Below are 18,155 nucleotides of genomic sequence, written 5' to 3' on the forward strand. Positions count from 1 at the left end.
TTCTGGAAGCCAGATGGCAGCCAAGGTAGAGAGAGGTAGAGGAATACACTGAAGGAAATCTGGTGTGTTTAGAGACTTTGAACTCATGGAGGTGTAAGTGCAGGTGCATTGAAGCAGGGAGGCACCCTCTATCCCTAAGGGTGCCTTTTATTCACCACAGACTTTTCTGCTTTGCCATCTCTTGCTTTTGCTGATTAATCCCAATGGGCACACGTGCAAGGGATACATTTATCTGCTGGTTCTCCGTTTCTCCAAGTGCAGACAGGCATTCTGCATCTCCTCCTGCATGCCCACACTTGGAGAAATGATGGACAAGTGGATAAACAAAGCAGCTGCCAGGAGAAAGGCAGAATGCCTGTGATAGTCAGGTTGCAGGAAGAGAAGGGTTATGGCAGAGAGCAGAATAGCACACTGATGGGCATTTATTGTCTTTGAAATGGATTGTGTGTAGCCAGGAAATCAGACGTTTCTCCCAGCTGTGTGGGCATCTATCTTACCTCTCAACAGCAGATAGCAAATTGCCTACTCACAGGCTTTGCAAGATAGATGATTATTATGGTTTCTTGGTTAATTGTGATATGACATGACAGGGAATATAATTTACCTTGATGATAATTATCACTGACCCAGGTAGTTTTACAAAGCTTGGACAGAGTGTAGAGGATTGCTCTTATGGATCAGCTCCTTCCAGAAAGGCTCTTCTCCCAACTCTTCAGATTCACAGACCTTTTCTGAGTGTTCTGGGGTATTTTTCGTATGTTTAATGCAAGAATCCATACATAGAGATAAAAAAAAAAAGCCCAAGGTAATACTCTCCACCCCTCCCCTGCAAAATAAGTATGTAAATCTGGAATGCCTTTGCAGTGGGTTTTGGTGGCACAGATATTCACAGAATCAAATAGCCATTGGGGTTACAGTATTGAATCCAATTGTTCTGTCCTTCAGGATTTGCCAGAAAAGCAAGGGAAATTCTGAAGTTTTGTCTTTGCTGCGGTCTTAGGTCAGGAGTGTAATAAGACATCTAAGCACAGACTGGAGAGGGAAAGTATTTTAAAGCAAGCTGCAGCATTTCAAATAGTTAAGTAGTTTGCCCAAGTTTGCTCAAATTTGTCAGGAAGTTGCAAGATTTTGAAAAAGCTTTTTTTTTTCTGATAACATTATTCAGATGATTATCTCAAAATATTGTTGTCATCAAAATACTTCTGGTACCAAAAGGAATTATCAAAATAGTTTTGTGCGGACAAAAGCCTAACACTACAAACATAATTTGCAAGAAAATCCCAGGTCTTTAAAAAAAAAAAAAAAAAGAAACTATATTCCAGATATTTAAATTCTAAACAAAAATCTTGTTTCTGAAATAAGAGATGCTGAAAAATACTTGAATATCTCTTATTCAAAAAGATCTGCCAGGCAGCCCTGAACTTACCCAGATAAAAGAGGTGACTTCATTATTTCAAGTAACCCTGGTAGAAATGAGAGCAGAATTTGACATAGTGAATAGATTCTTAGTATAAAAATGCGTATATTCAGGCAATTCATCATTGTGCCTGATTTCACAAAATTATGCAGAGCTCCCAGCAGTGACTCGTGCTGTTGAAAGGAAGGGAAGGCCTGTTATTTAGATGTGAAACTTCATTTGAGGCTCCTGTTACTGGCAGCTTTTGTCTAAAAAAGTATTATGTGCTCCAGGGACCTCTGATTGCATTTTTTTGAACTCTCCTGTTTTTGGGAATTTTGGAAGGAATTTTCCTCTAGAAATGGTGTGAGTGCTTGCAAAAGCCTTTAGCTTCTGGGAATTGTGTGACGCTTGTAGACTTCATCGGGGCCCAAGGGTATGCAGTATTTAGGATTTGTCTTTGTGGCTGTGAGGGTGTTGTGGCGCTTTGTTCCTCCTGCAGATTTGCCCCCTGTGTCAGAGCAGGGCAGCATCAGCTGGCAGAGCTTTGCTGCTTGCATCCCTTCCTTACCTGTTTAAAAACTGCTCGCAACAAAGCGGCTTCTTGCTGACAGCATGTTGTGTTTTCTGCTCCTGCCTGTACCAATGGCTGTGGTCTGGTTTCTCCACTGCATCCCACCTTTGGTCAGGGACCAAGCTCTCTCTTCCGCTCTTTCGTCTCCACACCTTTCATCTTGTGCCTCGTTTTTGAATGGTGATGGAAGTACATGGCAGGAAAAGGTTGAGAGGATCAAAGACACCACTTTGAAGTCTGAGAATGCTGACTAATGCAAGGTGAAAAAGGGTACAGCAGGCAGTCATGGCCTAAAGAGGGACAGGGGCAGGGTTTTGTCACTGAGTGGATTTTGTCATTGAGTCACCACTTCCTTTTTCATGGGGTTCAAGGATGCAAAGCCATTGACTGATAGCTTTGCTGCATGTCAAATGCTTTCCCTGTGCTAAATAAGCTGGAAAAAAAGAGAAAAGAATATGAAAGAAAAGTGAATGGGAGTAATTTGAAACACAGAACAACAGTATGTTTATTATTTAAAGAAAAATAACCCAAATCTTTAAAAAGCCAAAATGGTCCCTGAAAAGGCATTGCTTAGCAGGTGAGGAGCTAGACAGCATCTACATGCAGAGATTTATTTTTCCTGCTTTCTCATCAGTCCTCCCAGGCTAGAGTCATCCCATAGCCACCTGAGTCCTGGCCAAAGCCTCACCAATACTTGCTTTCTCGCATGTTTTGGCCGGGGAGGAAAAGGAGCTTCAAAATGAACCCAAGAGGGAACTTTAGTGAAGAATAAAAGCCAGGGGAAAGAATATGATTAAATATCTTTTAACACCTGCCAGGAGCAGAATACACCTGACATTTGGTGGTATCTTCCTAGTGCTCTGATAAAAACTTGATCTACTTGGGGAATAGGGCTGAGGGGCGGTCATGATTTTTCTCCCCTGACAACTCTGTTGCACAATCCTGTTTATATGGCTATCAAGATCCATCTTAAAACTTGTGGACAACTCGCTCCTGGCATGGTGGAAACCTTAGAGTCATTAAACTTTGCCAGCCCTATTTACAAACACCCTGGCACATGCATGAGTGAACTCTCTCATAAGTTAGCCTAAAAACGTCAGAAGAAAATGGCTTTGTCCTCATTGTATCAAATCCAGCCTTGATTAGAACAGGAATTTTCTAGAGGAATTTTGTGTCATGGACGATACCCAGAAATATGCAAGTCACACAGACATATCTGGAGTTCAGCAGCAAGATAAGTCTTTGTAAAAAGACTGATATCTTAACTACTGGCATGATGACACAACACACTAATAGAAGACTCAGATATGCCACAGCCAAATCATGAGTCTGTCCCAGCTGTGGTATTTTAGCTGGAAGATAGCAAAGAATATGTGCAAATTGCTAGGACAGCACCTTCTTCATTTCAGATGAAAGCTGTCTGAGATAAGGATTCTTAATTTCTTCTCCAGGATGAAAAATAAGGAAGGGTTTTTTCTCCTGAAGGAGCACCTTTCCCAGGTTTCTTTGGCAGTCTGATGGAAAGCCCATGAGGTCAAAGGTCTTCTGTAGGTGTGTGTGTTCTGCATGAGGGTCTGTATCAGCCATTTGAATCAAGATCAGCTTGCCTTGGGGGGAACCAGTGTGCATGGCAGCTCTCAAAGTCCTGTCAAGCATCTTTACCTGTGGCTTTATTATCTCACCAAGACTTTGTAAAAATCTATGCACACTGCTTGATACATCTAATTGTGTGTTGTGGTTGTGTAGAACCATATTTGCTATTTGGATGTGGAAAACAGATGTTTGGAAATATTTATCTTTATGTTGACTTTTGAAGAAAAATAGCCTCCAAAATCCAAACCAGTAACCTCTGCAGAAAAACAGAGGGAAAGATACAGATGAGAAAAAAAACCAAAAAAAACAAAAAAACCAGTAAAACAGTAGGGGAAAGAGAAGGGAAAGAAGAGAAGAAGAAGAAGAGAAGGGAAAGAGAAAGATGGAGACCCATGCACTCTCTGTGAATACTTGCAAACCGGAATGTGCTCCGTTACTGCAGCTGAACAAGTTTCATGTCCCTGGTGAGAGTTTTGATGCTTATTCCTAGAGCTGTCCTGCAAGGCTGACTATTCAAGTGTTGTGCACAGGAGAGTGTGCCCCTCCAAAGTTATAAAACTCACAGAAATGGCAGAATTTTTGGGTTTAGTCTTTCTCTCAGGCTTGTGGAAGTGGCTTCTGCTGAATTACTGGCCTGAGGGGCTTTAGGACTGGCTGACTGTTAATAGTAGCATTAAACAAATCAGACCTGTTCTTCATCAAAATAATACTCTTCCAAAAAATATACAGCACTTGCAGGCCAAAACAGTTTCATATCAGGGAGGTGTCTGGCACAGTTTGGAAGAGAGCTGCCTGTGGTGGCCCATGGTGAGATACGCCCCCAGTGCCTGCAGGGCTCCCCTGCACCAAGAAGAGTGCAAATTAATTAATTTTGTCTGGCCAGAAATGCAGTGATGACCAGAAAAACTGCAAGGGCCAGGAGAGAAGTGTCTGGCACTGTTCTAGTGCCCTGCTTTGGGCTTCAAGAGAGCTCAGGGTGAGGCTTTCCCTGAAGTCTTTCAGCTCTCTGAGGGCTATAACATGCTCCCAGCCTCCTGCGGAGAGCCACTACAACGCTCTTTGCATGCAAATTGTTAATGCATTGTGCATGAGGCCTCTAATTAATACTCTGCTGCAGATAACGATTTTACATTATGGCTATTAACCTTGGCATATTTCAAACTAAATGCTGGTGCGTTGGGGAGGATTTTGTGTACACTGCGTTGTGAAATAATGAATTACGTTTTTGCATATTTTATACACTGATTTTCTTTAGTCACACTGAGACTAATGCTGGGGAAAAGAGGTATGCGGTAATGTGTTGGCTGCTCCAGTGGTTAGGGCATTAACCAGCCACTTTGGAGCTTTGGGTTGAGTTTCTTGTCTTGCATTTGCCTTCTGTAGGTCTTTTAACCTTGCATGTGCAATGGAGATAGGATCCATTGTAGGGATAAATTTGTAGTCCTGAGAGAAGGCAGCCCTCCTTTTTTGTGTCCAACATCTCTTTTACCCAGATTTTATAAGAAAGGCTCCTTGATTCCCCTCTCAGTTGGATTTCAATCTGCAGATCTTGATTCCTGTATCAAGATTATGAACCATATATCATCAAAGTTTGGATGCTAATGAATTTTTTAAATGAGACTTTTTTAAGATTTCTCTTCAGGATTTAATTAATTTGTCCCAAATAGTAGATGTGAATTGATGACAAGACGTAAAAATGCTGGAAGCCTGATCTGGTGGGGTTTGTCTGAGGGACTCAGTTCTGAAGAGAACATTTGGTTCAGACTGAGGACAAAGACTAGGAGGCTAAATACCACTGCTAGCTTTGAACACTGATGCTGATGGTGGATTTAGCTGTTTCCACCTGCAGCGCTCTGCCCTTTTGTCTTCCTGGGGTTAGGAGAGAGAATCTCCCACTGCCTCTCATGGCAAAAAAAATAAATAAAAATTCTACTTGTCTTCAAAGTGCTCTAAGAACCAGTTTCCTCTGCCAGGGCAAGTGTAATGCCCACAGAAGGGCTACAATCTACATTTATTGTGAGGAGAAGAATGTCTAAAGATTTTTCAGTCCTTTTCAGCTCACCCATCTTCCTATACTTGGTCCTTGATCACTGTTTAAATGCAGAATGACCCAAAGTGCCAAATTCTGAGGAAACCTGGACCTCATTTACCCTGCAGTTGTCATGATGTGTAATGGAAAAAGGATGCTATAAGGCCACTTTCCTTCAAAATAATTTTACTTCTGATCCAACTGGCAATAATATAACTCTGTGTAAACTATTTTATGGATCTGTATAGTCAACAGATCAATTTTATTATACTTGGCCACTGCAGAAAAACTGTAAACTCCTGCTGTTAGCTGAAGTCTGGGAAATATGTTTACAGCTTCATTCTTTTCCTTTGGTGGCATCAGTGTGTTTACTTTTTTATTTAATAAAGAATGTGTTGTGCTCTCTCCCATACTATTTTATCATCCAGAATTTTCCCGCATGGCCAGCTCTAGCTCAACATATTGTGCTAATCAGAAAACAATTCTAAATAAAGACAGGCCTCTTGGATTTTCCTGGGCTGGTAGAAATTAAATTCTCCTTTGCCTTTTGAATACTAGGTTTTAGTGGGTTTAAAAGGTTTTTTTGTAGTAAGCTTGCAAATATAATTTTTCCTCCAAAGTGACTGAGAAAGCAAGATTTTGTAAATGATCTAACTTTCTTTAACATTACATAGAAAGTATTGAATGGGTAGGAGTGAGTTGCTCCTATTTGCAGCTGTGGCAGCAATGTATCAGAGTGGCTTCTTTAGGTGCCCATGCTGCACTCTGGACAGTGGTAGGGCTGGGAGCTGAGCACAGCTCTCCTGCTATTTAATTGGTTTATCCAGGGAATTGGCCTGAGACAGTCAGATACCCAGGGACCCATATGCTGCTTGTGTGGAACAAACTGTTACCTTTTTGCAAGCTGGCACTGCCTCTCCCTTAGGATATTAAAAGGATCAGTAAATTTAAAGGGCCTTTTAAAAATAATCAAGTTTGGGAACATGTTTTCATGTGATTTAAGCCACCTCTAAGAAGCACCAGGGCCACATGTTTCTAAGCATGAAGATATGAAACTCTCGCAGCTATAGTTGTGGTATTATTTGTCTTGAACAAAGGTCTCACCCTGACCTTGTACAGTTACAGATCAATCCTGGAGCAGGTGTTTTACTATGAATACCTGGTGGACAGGGAAAGCTCTTGATACACTCATTATATACTGAATTATACTAAATAAAAATATACAGCTTCCTGACCACTCTCAGCTGTGCCATCTTTTGAGGTACACTAAACTGTCATTTTCCTTTTCAAAAGAATTGATTGTAGACTCACAGGACAGGCGAAGTAGGAAAGGACCTTTTGTGTGGGCTTCAAAGATGGGGTTGCAGTTTGGAATCTTAAAATTAACAACATGGAAAACAAATTACAAATCTTTATTACTTAAGTGGGAAACAGTGATAAGCGCTCCAATGAGCCTTGCATTTGCAAAGTCACTTTTTGGAGTGTGTCACACCTCAGCTGTTTCTAAGGTATTTTGGTAACTCTATTATTTCATATTTTCTATTGGCTCCTATGCAATTTGCACATTCAGGGTCAAGCCTTCACTAATGACAGCTCCTTGCGTTTCAAGGTGGCCGAATCAGCGGGACGTATGGCTCATATCCACAGAGCTTTAAAAATATCTCTACATGACATATGCTGTTTGTCCCTGAACACCGGATAGGTTAATTGTTAAAGAAACATTAATAACATTAACTGATGGTATGGCTTCCCACTGCCTCTGCCCTGGCAATCTCACACTGGCAAATGGATTAATAATACTATCGGAAATGAATGTCGTTGCTATGCAAGTAACTCCAAACTAGATAATTTAAGAATAGTTTGGATGATTACTAATTAGATCCACCGACACAGGGGAATTTGAATTATTCATGACTGTCTGAAAACAGCAGGTAATTCATTTGTTCACTTCTCTGCAACTAATGTGGAAGTTGTTTATTTTTACACACACACATGTGCACAGACACACACACACACAGATGATCTGCTGAAAATTATCCCTTGTTTCAAAACTGATTGTTTCTCTGTGAAGAAATGTCAGAGCTGCGAGCTTAGGATAAAAAGTCTTGAGGTTAGTTGGACAAGCCACACTTTGGGACAGGACCCATCCAGCACCACCCTGTTTCCCTGCAGCACAGGCATCAAGCACTCCCCAGAGCCCCCCTCTCATCTGGGTGAACACTGAGGATCTACCTCCTCTAAGGACCCAGGGTATGTGCAAAGGCACAAATCTGACACTCTCAAATCCGCCTCCTTAGCAGCTCTGCACACAGTTACTGATGGACATGGAATTTGGTACGGTGAGCTGGTTAATTCAATTTGAGGACATGTAGGAGACAGTGAAAGCTGCTCTCCATCTGTGTTTTGTTTATCCTTAATGGCAGGCAAAAAACTTCAAAATAGTGTGCAAAATCTTTCTGGACTGTCTGAAAGCTGCTTCTGGAACTGAGCTCAGAGCCCCAGAAAAATAAATTTAGGACTCCTCCTTTTTACCTTGTTCCTTCCCTGAAATGTCTCTTATTAGTTTAAATAGCAGAAAGAAAAAAAGATTACTTGAACAGGAGGATAAATAATACCACACATGAAATTACGCAGCTCGTTCAATACGAGGCTCAGCAGATCTTATTCCATTCATGAATTTATGAGCTTTATTATCTTGAGTTTTCATTAAAATACAGTAAGTTGGTCTAACCAATAAAATAGATAAAGTGCAGGACAATAGTTAATTTAACATTGATCCATTTCTGTTATTCACAGAAGATGATGGCTACAGCTGTCATATGCGAAGTCATACCCGCTTCAGAAGTGCTACACAACCATGAATAGTTTAAGCGGAGAACAGCGCCTCATCCTTCCTCCCTGGCTCTCCACCTCACTTCTTGCTCATATTATCACATTTAGCAGGTTCCAGCACAGCAGCACGAGCTCATGTCAGTGTCTTAGATGTGTCTTGTATGAAAGCTTCTATAGAAGGAATTGATATGCAAAAGAAGACAGATAAAGCGCACCATGTGGCAGTGAGCATATTTTAAGCATGAGAGGCTTGAGTCTTGTTTTCTTTGTTTTCTGAAATACTAAGTCCAGGCCTTTCTTATACCTTAAACAAGCCAACACTTGAACACAGGTCATCTATGTTTCTCTCCATGTGTGTGCATGTGCCACACATATCCATTACTGGATAGAAGTGACCAAAATCCCAAGGGCCCAAGTGTGTTTTCACACTAATTCCCGTATACTTGAACTTCCTAGAATTTTCCCTTACAAAGATGCATTAGGAAGCAGATGAGTAGCATGCAGCCTCTAGAGAAGCAATGTTAATTGTGTGGCAAAGTGATGTCTGAAATGTTTTTACAGCAGTGGTTGTAGTTGTGTGTTCCCCAGCAGCCTGCAGCAGACATGTGGCTCTGTGTACCTCTCCAAGCTTCATCCATGATGAGCTACAGTTTAACCTGGCAGCCACCTCCTCATCTTGGTCTTCCTCAATAAGAGCAGCACTGTGGGACCACAGACAGAATGAAAACAACAAAAAATTTCATTCTGTGATTTTTGCTTAATGTTTATTTCTATTTCCTCCTCCTGGCAAGCAGGGGAAATTTAATTTGCTATTTCATACTGGTGTCCCTTTCTCCTTGACCCCAGACATTGCTTGCTGGCATCTCCAGCATCCCTCCATAAATGACAGTAAAAACACCTGATGTGGCAAGTGGGTGCTTTATGAAGAGTGATATGCCATCAATCATAATTAACCCCTGTGTCCCTGTCACAGGCTGAGGCAGGCCCCATCACATCTGGTTTCCTGTTTCAAAATACTTTGGTTTATGTAGGTTTTACTGAAAGCCACCAAGAGACTGATCTTTAGGCAGTAGGAGCTGGGAAAAGATGAATTATTTGTCACTCAGAAGGATGCCCTGGCTGTGGAAACCATCAAGCACATTCGTAGGTTTCATTAGTCCTATTTGCCCCCTCCCCATGATTGGTGTTATTTGCTTTTTGTGTTGGTTAGCAGCCCAGCATCTGCTCTCTGAGCCTTTTGCAAAACACTTCAGGGGGTGCAAAGCTTCACACACTTCAGGTGTGGGACCCGAGGCCCATGACAACATGATTTTACAGCCATTCATAAAAGCAGAGTAATTCCCATTGCTTCTTGAATTATATGCCACACCATGAACATTTCAGACCTGGCATCTGTTTATGCACAAATAAATATTAGCCCAGTAAGCACAGAACACATTGATGCTCTGCATTAGCACAAGAGCTGCTGTGGGTTTTGTGTCACTGGGCTGTAAGGCACTGGAGACTTTTGCTGCTGATTATTGGTTCTTAAGGCAGAAATTGGCTTCCAGATCCACTGGGTAAGTGGGATTGAGATTGTTCTTTGTGCTGTCTTGCTTGCCCAGCAGTACAGAAACTTATTTTGTGCCCTTAAGCATTAAATCAGCCCCTCCACATTCTAATCTTCAGCTACAGCTTGTTTCTTTTTTTTATACAGCATTAGTCCCCTAATGTATCCCATTGTTACTGTGGTAACAGAGGGGCTTGACAGCAATCGCTGATGCTATAAGGGATAGTAAAGGTGTATTATTTACTTAACTTCATTTAAGAGCTATTACATTATGTATTGGTATTATGGAGAAAATCACCCTGAGCGCCATCACACAGCATGTATAGGACAACCAGGGGATGAGACCCAGCCAGGGTGGGTTTAGGAAAGGCAGGTCCTGCTTGACCAACTTGATCTGCTTCTATGGCAAAGCTACCCTCTTGGTGGATGAAGGAAAAGCTATGAATTTTGTCTACCTAGACTTCAATACAGCCTTTGACACTGTTTCCCCCAACATTCTTCTGGAGAAGCTGTCTGGTATGGCTTGGAAAGGTGCATTGTTCACTGGGTGAAGAAACTGGCTGGGTGGCTGGGCCCAGAGGGTGTTGGTGAATGGATGGATTTACATCCATTCACTAGTGGGGTTCCCCAGGCTCATTTTTGGGGTTAGTCCTACTTAAAATCTTTATCAGTGATTGAGACAAGGGGATTGAGCACATTCTCAGTCAGTTTGCAGATAACACCAGGTTGGTTGGGAGTATTGATCTGCTGGAGTGTAGTAAGGCTCTGCAGAGGGATCTGGACATGCTGGATCCATGGGCTGAGACCAGTTGTATGAGGTTCAGCAAGGCAAAGTGCTGCATCCTGCACTTGGGTCACAACAACCCCAGGCATTGCTACAGGCTAAGGAAATAGTGGCTGTTAAGCTGCCTGGTGGAAAAGGACTTGGAGGTTGCAGCTGACTGCCATCTGAACATGAGCCAGCAGTGTCCCATTGCCAATTGTATCCTGGCTTGTATCAAAAATGGTGTGGCCAGCAGGATCAGGGCAGTGATTGTCTCCCTGTATACACTGGTGAGGCTATACCTCAAATCCTGTGTTTAGTTCTGGGCTGCTCACTTCAAGAAAGACATTGAGGTGCTGGAGTGTGTCCAGAGAAGAGCAACAGAGCTGGTGAAGCATTTCAGGCACAAGTCCTATGAGGATTGGCCGATGGAACTGGGGTTGGAGAAAAGGAGTGTCCTTAATGCTTTCCACAACCACCTGAAAAGAGGATGTAGACAGGTAGGGGTCAATATTTTCTCTCAGGTAAAAAGTAACAAGATGAGAGGACATTACTTCAAGTTCCACCTGTGTAAGTTTAGATTGGATATTAGGAAAAATTTCTGCAAGGAAAGGCTGGTCAGGCATTGGAGCAGACTACCCAGGGAAGCAGTGGAATCACCATCTCTGGAGTTATTTAAAAGACATGCAGATGTGGAACTTTGGGGGTTGGTTTAGTGATGACCACTGCAGTGCTGAGTCAATGGCTGGACTCAATATTAGAGATATTTTTTACCCGTAATGATTCTATGATTGTAGTAAACTCTCTTTTTCCTCTTTCCTTGTCCTTCAAATGGATGAGGAGGCATGCAGGATACTGTTTTGGGTATTAGATATTACTCTGGGAATGATTACAGTGAAATTCATAGAAATGGTGGTGTAAGGGGCTGCTCAGCAGGAGTTATTGATATTGGACTCTGAACTTGAAGCATTCAGAACATAACCAATCCTAGCACAGCTAAGGAATGGCAGTGCTCTTGGGGATTTAAATCTTATTAAATACAGAGCCCAAGCAACCTTTGAAAACACCATGTGGAACTCCAAATTGCATTGGGCCTCAAATGCTTTTGCTTACTCTCAGGGAAGATGTGGGAGTGCAGCATTATTCTTTTCTCCATATATTAGCCTTCCTATACATGACTATATGTAGGTTTCTAAACTGGAATGATGTTTTCTAATCTAGTGTCTCCCTTTGAACTACCAAGACAATTGCATTCTCCTAATCTGCCTTACTGGCTCAAGTCTATTGGAGTTGTTAATTTATTTTTAAAAATTCTTGTCTGCTTCAAGTGTGTGCACTTCTCTCTGTCCTTCCAAACAGTGTTTTGTCTGTATTGAGAGTTAAACTGGTCGCTCTCGTGGACTTGACATGGTAATAAATCTAAAAATGTCCAGTTAACAGAGCTAAACACCTCATTTGAGGAAAAATGAAGCAACATTTTTCCCTGAGTTCTAAAATATGTTGAGAGATTTCATTTCCTTTGTATGGAACATTAGGGCTTGGCACAATCCTCACTCATTCCAAAAGAGCATAAAAGTTGTCTCCCGTGTGATAGCTCAGTCGCCTCACTGCCAGGTACCCGCTGCACACTCTGCACTGCCTGGCTTGCTTCTAGCGGTAGCATGTGTGGTTTTCCTTCTTACTAAAGAGAAAAGAAAACAGGACTGTTCTGGGATTTAGTTTCAGGCTGTAAAATTGAAATTAGCAGTCAGGACACAGCTGTCGCTACCTACAAAGGGCCACCTGCACCACTGATGCTTCGCTTTCAGGCATGTCCCTCAGTCTGTCAGGGTCCAAACGTGCGACACATTATGTGGACAAGTCTTAAAATTATGGATGGATGAACGAAATTTGAGTGGGGACAGTGAAGTGCCAAAAGATCAAATTTAAAAAATTTAAATGGCTTTCATAATGGCTCTTTCTTGAATCTTAGTCATTTCATTACTATTGTGGCTGAAGTCCCATAAAAGAAATCCTTTTGTTTTCAGGAGCTAAAGGAGAAGGATGCAGAAGGAATGTTGCAGGCCTCAAATATTTCTGTTACCTTTGCTGTTTAATTTCTAAAGGCAGAGCAGTTACGAATCTTTTAGGATCTAGCTTTTTGAGGTTTACTGCATAGAATACCCCAGTGAAGTTTGGCTCTCATTTATCTCTATTTCAGCTCTATAAATGCACGGATATAAAATACAATATTATATATTAGAATATAGACAAAATGCATATCTATATTGTTTCACCCTTCTGTTAATTATTTGCATTATTTTATTGAATCTGCTTTATCTGTTGGATGATTTGTCATCTTAAATGAGTACCTATTTATGTTTTCTAGTCCTTTTCATCTAATTTCTGCAAAATCCGTTCCAGTTTCGTGGACTGAACTGCGTTCTTTTATTTCTATTGAAGACAACCATTGCAAATAAATATGAGAATAGTCATATCCAGCCCCTGACATCTGTGTATATGCATATATCTGTCATGGTTCTCCTAATCCAACATTTTAGTTTATTCTTCATTCTCCAAATACAACTAAAACTTTGCTTCAAACAACTTTTATTCTTCCTGAATGTAATTCCCTTGGTCATTTCCTTTATGCCACAAGCTTCCTCTTCATATCACCAAGATGAAACCAAAAGCGTAGCTCCTTGTGTATCCACAAGTTTTTTTACTTGTTTATGTATTATTATATATGGATCACTTGAAACTGTCTGGTATGGAGAGACCTAAAACAACAGCAGTGTTTTAAGCACTGCTCAGCATTAGCCCTAAGTACCTGTTATATGTCTGTGAGCAGGTCAGCAGTAGAATATTGTGCCAGGGGCCCTAACAGACTGGGTTTGTTGTTGAGTTGCTGCATGAGGTGCTGTGTGTTGCACGTTTCCTTAGCAAAGCTGCAGAGGAGCACCAGGAAGGAAAGCTTCCGATTTGTGTTGATTATAGCAATTGATAGTAATAATAAAAACAAGTGGATTCTAATTATCATGGATGCAATCATTTCCCACCTGTAATGATGGAAAAAGCTTAGACACCCGGAAAAAAGTACGGGGAGACAAGTGGAAGAGCTCTTTGAATTGCTTGTTCACAACTTGCTGCCTGAAGCAAGGAGAGCTGAAAGGTGTCAGCTCATGGACAGGTATGTTGTGAGTATTTTGCACTCAGTCTGTACTCAAATGTATATGGAAAAATACATCACTTCAAAATACACCGTGGTTTAAATGTCAGTAAAAACCAACCCCCCTGATTTTTTAACCTTTGCAACAGCAGTTGCTACTTATGAGGAATTTCTGTCTTGATACAATTATTCCAAATGTTCCGAAAGCATTGTTTTCAGCAGGAATTAAATAAAAGGAGTATAGATTGAAATTTTAAAGTTTGAGAGACTTAACTCCATAACAGGTCTCCTACTTTCTACTTCCCCTGATGATTCTCTTTAGACAACAGGTCTATCCTGTTGGTCCTATCCTTGTCCCATCACGGACACTATGTCTTCACTGCCTACCTGCTTGCCTTGCATACCTAGCTCAGAACAGAAAAATAAGGATTAATTACTGAGCTTATTACAGCTTCTGAGCACTGTGGTTGTCCCATGTGCAAATAGAGAAGGCAACATCAAACTCAAGCTGATTAATTTTCCCTGGGACACGAGTTAAAATTTTGGGCTAGCTTGGGCTATCAGGGTTAGTAGTAACAGATGTAGGAGAGACTGATTTGCTCTAAGGTATCAATACAGTTCCCTGTTCCACTTGTATTTGAGCCTCCCACCCTGCCAAACTGACAGGAACCTGTTTATTTATAGAGGTGGGAAAACTCTATTCCACAAAACATTTAGGGGTCTTTTAGTTCCTGCTTCAAGTCATCTGGGAGTTAGTTCAGATCAAGGTGAAAGTGATTTTCCCCACAAATGTGTGGCAACCTGGGGAACCATAAAATCCATTTCCATTATATGGGTCTATGACCTTGCATAAATATCCCTGCTTACTCCTCAGTTGTGGGTCTGCAGATCCAAAGAGCTGAAATGTTACAGAATTATGCAGAGAATGAGTTCTGCTGAAGGAAATATGCTCCAATATACACTGTTTCCACATTAAGCAGAAAAACTCGGAGCTTCTTGTCTCAAAATGGGGAGACGAGAAAGCACAGGAAAACCCAACAACTGCAAACCCCAAACTGCCTGGTTTTCAAAAATCTTTCTTTCTATTTTTAAACTCTCAGGTGTCATTAATTTAACATTTTCAAATATTACTTTGCCCTAAGGAGAACTGGCTCTCTGCTGAGAGTTAGTACTTTCCAAAAACTGCATAACTGTGAGTGAAAGGTTTAAGGTTTGTACCATGGCCCTGCGCAGTCCTCTTCCTGTTGTATCCCTCACAAGGGCTGCAAAGCTCTGTTGGACTAAGTGTCCTGAGTGGTGCTAGCAGCATTTATTAGAAACCACAGTGCTGATAAGTGTTGCCATTTATGCTGCTTTCTGGGCAGATCACTAAACTTCTGTCCCATTGATTTTTACTAGAAGGGTGCAGGGCACCACCTACGTTTTCGTATTAAACCATCCTGGCTACTTCCCGCTGCCACAGGTTGCAATAATGTTCTTTTCCTGTCTTAAGGCTTTTGCTTCTGTTGACAGGCTGTAATTTAGGTTGGCATGCAATAATTCTGTCACTGAGACCTTTGGTGAAATAAAGTTATTTTTAATGGTACTAAGAATCTTTACAAAATAACACAAAGAAAGGATTTATTGCCATTTCACTGCTGTGTTCTCAAAATCTTGCCTCTTCTCATCTATTCTGCTAAATTTGTTTGGACTTTAGCTCCTTTAGCAAATGATGAACTTGGAAGGTACTGGGTTTCCTTTACAATTATGTTCTTACCCTGCTGATCTCAAGAGCTCAGAAATGGAGTGAAAAATCATAGCTTTGACATAGAAATCTTTGTTTTTCAGAATAATTTTCTTTGTCTTCGGAGGTCTTATATGTCTTATTTTAATTCTTCTTCTTCTTTTTTTTTTTTTAAATGCATTTGGATTTTGGTGGCATCTTTTTACATTTTTCATTCCCAGAGTTCTAAGAATTTTATTTTGAACAAAAAAATTGAGATTCTGACATTTGGAATTGGGCCATTGAAGAAACCCCCTAAAATTTACTCCTAGAAATATCAAGGATTGACAGCTTGTGCTCTTCACTGGTATTGCTATGGCTTATATTCATGTTCTACCTACATTCTTCTTTAATGTAGTCCATGGATGATACATTGCTTTCAATAATTTATATAGCAGACTTCATTCCCCAGCACCTTTTAGTTCACTTTGAGGTAGAGCCCAGTGAAAGGTCTGGAGGGTCTTTCTGAGAAATCAATACCTCTGTGATTTAAACTGTAATAATTAAACAAGGGCAATTAAATGATCAAGCAGTCAACTTAGTCCGTCTCTACACAGAGCCCTTTTGTCATGTAAAAGTGAAGTGGTTCATGTACACAGTGATTAAAAGTCACAGCAAGGTGTCTCTTACTGGAAAGTGTCCCTCCCAGCTGCAGGGTGCCATGGAAGCTCAGACATCTCCATGCAACATGCAGTCTCTCTTAATCTGGACTCAGGCCATTTGGCTCATGCATGCTCTCACTTGCTGAGCCGCTGCAAATGTTTCTGTTTTAAATTAAAATTATTTTTGATATATTCACAGTTGTGTATAACCACTTACTGTAGGCAGACTCGGGAGTGCACAGGTCTGTGAGCCTTCTCCATAGTCTCCTTTTTACTCCAGGCAACACTGAGGCCACATCCTTCCCACCTGTGCTGTGCTGCAGGACACGTTGCTTGGCGAAGCAGCACACAGGGGTAGGCAGCTTTGGAGCAGGATACATTGCCAGGAGGGACAGTGATAGTAGAGGAAGGTGTGCTTGCAGGCTGCAGTGTGGGATCCAATTCCTGTTGAGGGGCTTGTAGCGGGCTTTGACTTCTGTCTAATTGGGATCATACTGATTGGTTGCTAAAATGATGTTCCCAATAGGCCAGAGTGAGTTTTCCTAAGAAAAGACTGAATCACGTCTCTCAGCATGGTAGTCTGGCTGATGTGAAATAAAAGGTATGTTTGTCAGTTTAGTGTCACGCTTCCTCCCTCACCTCCTGCTGGGGAGTAGGGCTGATATGATTAGAAGCAGCTCAGACATGCCTTTTGGATTGCCTGCAGCAATACTAGCAGGGACTTTGTTTTTTATTTGCCATTTTTTAAGCTGGGCTTGGTTTCTTCCAGTTCTGCTTTTCTGTCGCTCTTCTGAAGATTACTCAGCTCACTGAATACATACAACTATTAAAGCATTGCTTAAAATAGACTCAGATTTCTCTCTTAGGTCACAAACCAAGGAGTGAAAATATTTAGTCCGACAAACCCTGTGTGTTTAAGCAACAGACAACAATATTTGCAAACAATCCTGAAAAATAAATAGGGATTTCTCTGGAAAGTTGGAACTAAGGGTTCAGCTGGGAGCCTGCAGAAGTTGATTAATGGTTGTGATTGCACTGACAGTCAGGAGGGGTGTAACTTGGAAAGGTAAAATCCACAGCAACATTTGCAAGTTTGATGCCACGCTTTGAGTCAGTACACACCGTTTATGCTATGCACACCTTCACTTTCAGATGTGCATGAGGGAAAATTGATTCAGTACTTTCCATATAGATGATATTGTGGCCTATGTGAAACACAGAAATGTAAAATACTAAGTCATGCAAAAGCCTAAATATCCCAGATCTTTGTGGTTCTGTGATTAACCTAAAAGTCCAGTTTTTCTGAAGTAGGCAAATAAATTTTCAGTCACCTCTCTGCAGCCTAATTTGGGAAACTCAAGCCCTCAGCTCAAGGATATTGAGCAGTGGTGCTATAATTTCTGAAAACTTGGACTGGGAAAAACATTCCAGGTCTGACTTACTCCAAGCACGTGTCCTGCTATCTGTGCTGGATTGTATCACAAGCACTTCACTAGGTGGGAACCAGTCCCTTTGCAGTACCATCTCCTTTTGCCACTGGAGCTGCATCCCAGCTTTTAGTGCATTACTTAAGAGTTGTCTGGATTTATAAGGACTTTATGCAGACCACACTGAAAATCTCTGTAATGTCTGAACTTCCATTAGTTTTCTTCAACAGGCTCCATGGTACAGAGGGAAATTCTGGGTTCCCTACTTCAATCTAGAAGTACTTTATTCTTGCCTGCAAAGCCCCTGTCTGGACAGTGTGCCATTGTCTTCGGCCTGCAATAAACTGCCACCAGCTGATGGTGCAGTGGGCATCTAGTTTAATGATACTGGTATTATGAAAAATGTTGTGTGATGCTAAATTAGCTCTGCCAAGGATCGATATGACTTTTATCCCATTTTTTTAATACATATAAAAGTGT

This window comes from Poecile atricapillus, chromosome 4, assembly GCF_030490865.1.
Source record: "Poecile atricapillus isolate bPoeAtr1 chromosome 4, bPoeAtr1.hap1, whole genome shotgun sequence".
Taxonomy (NCBI): Eukaryota; Metazoa; Chordata; class Aves; order Passeriformes; family Paridae; genus Poecile; species Poecile atricapillus.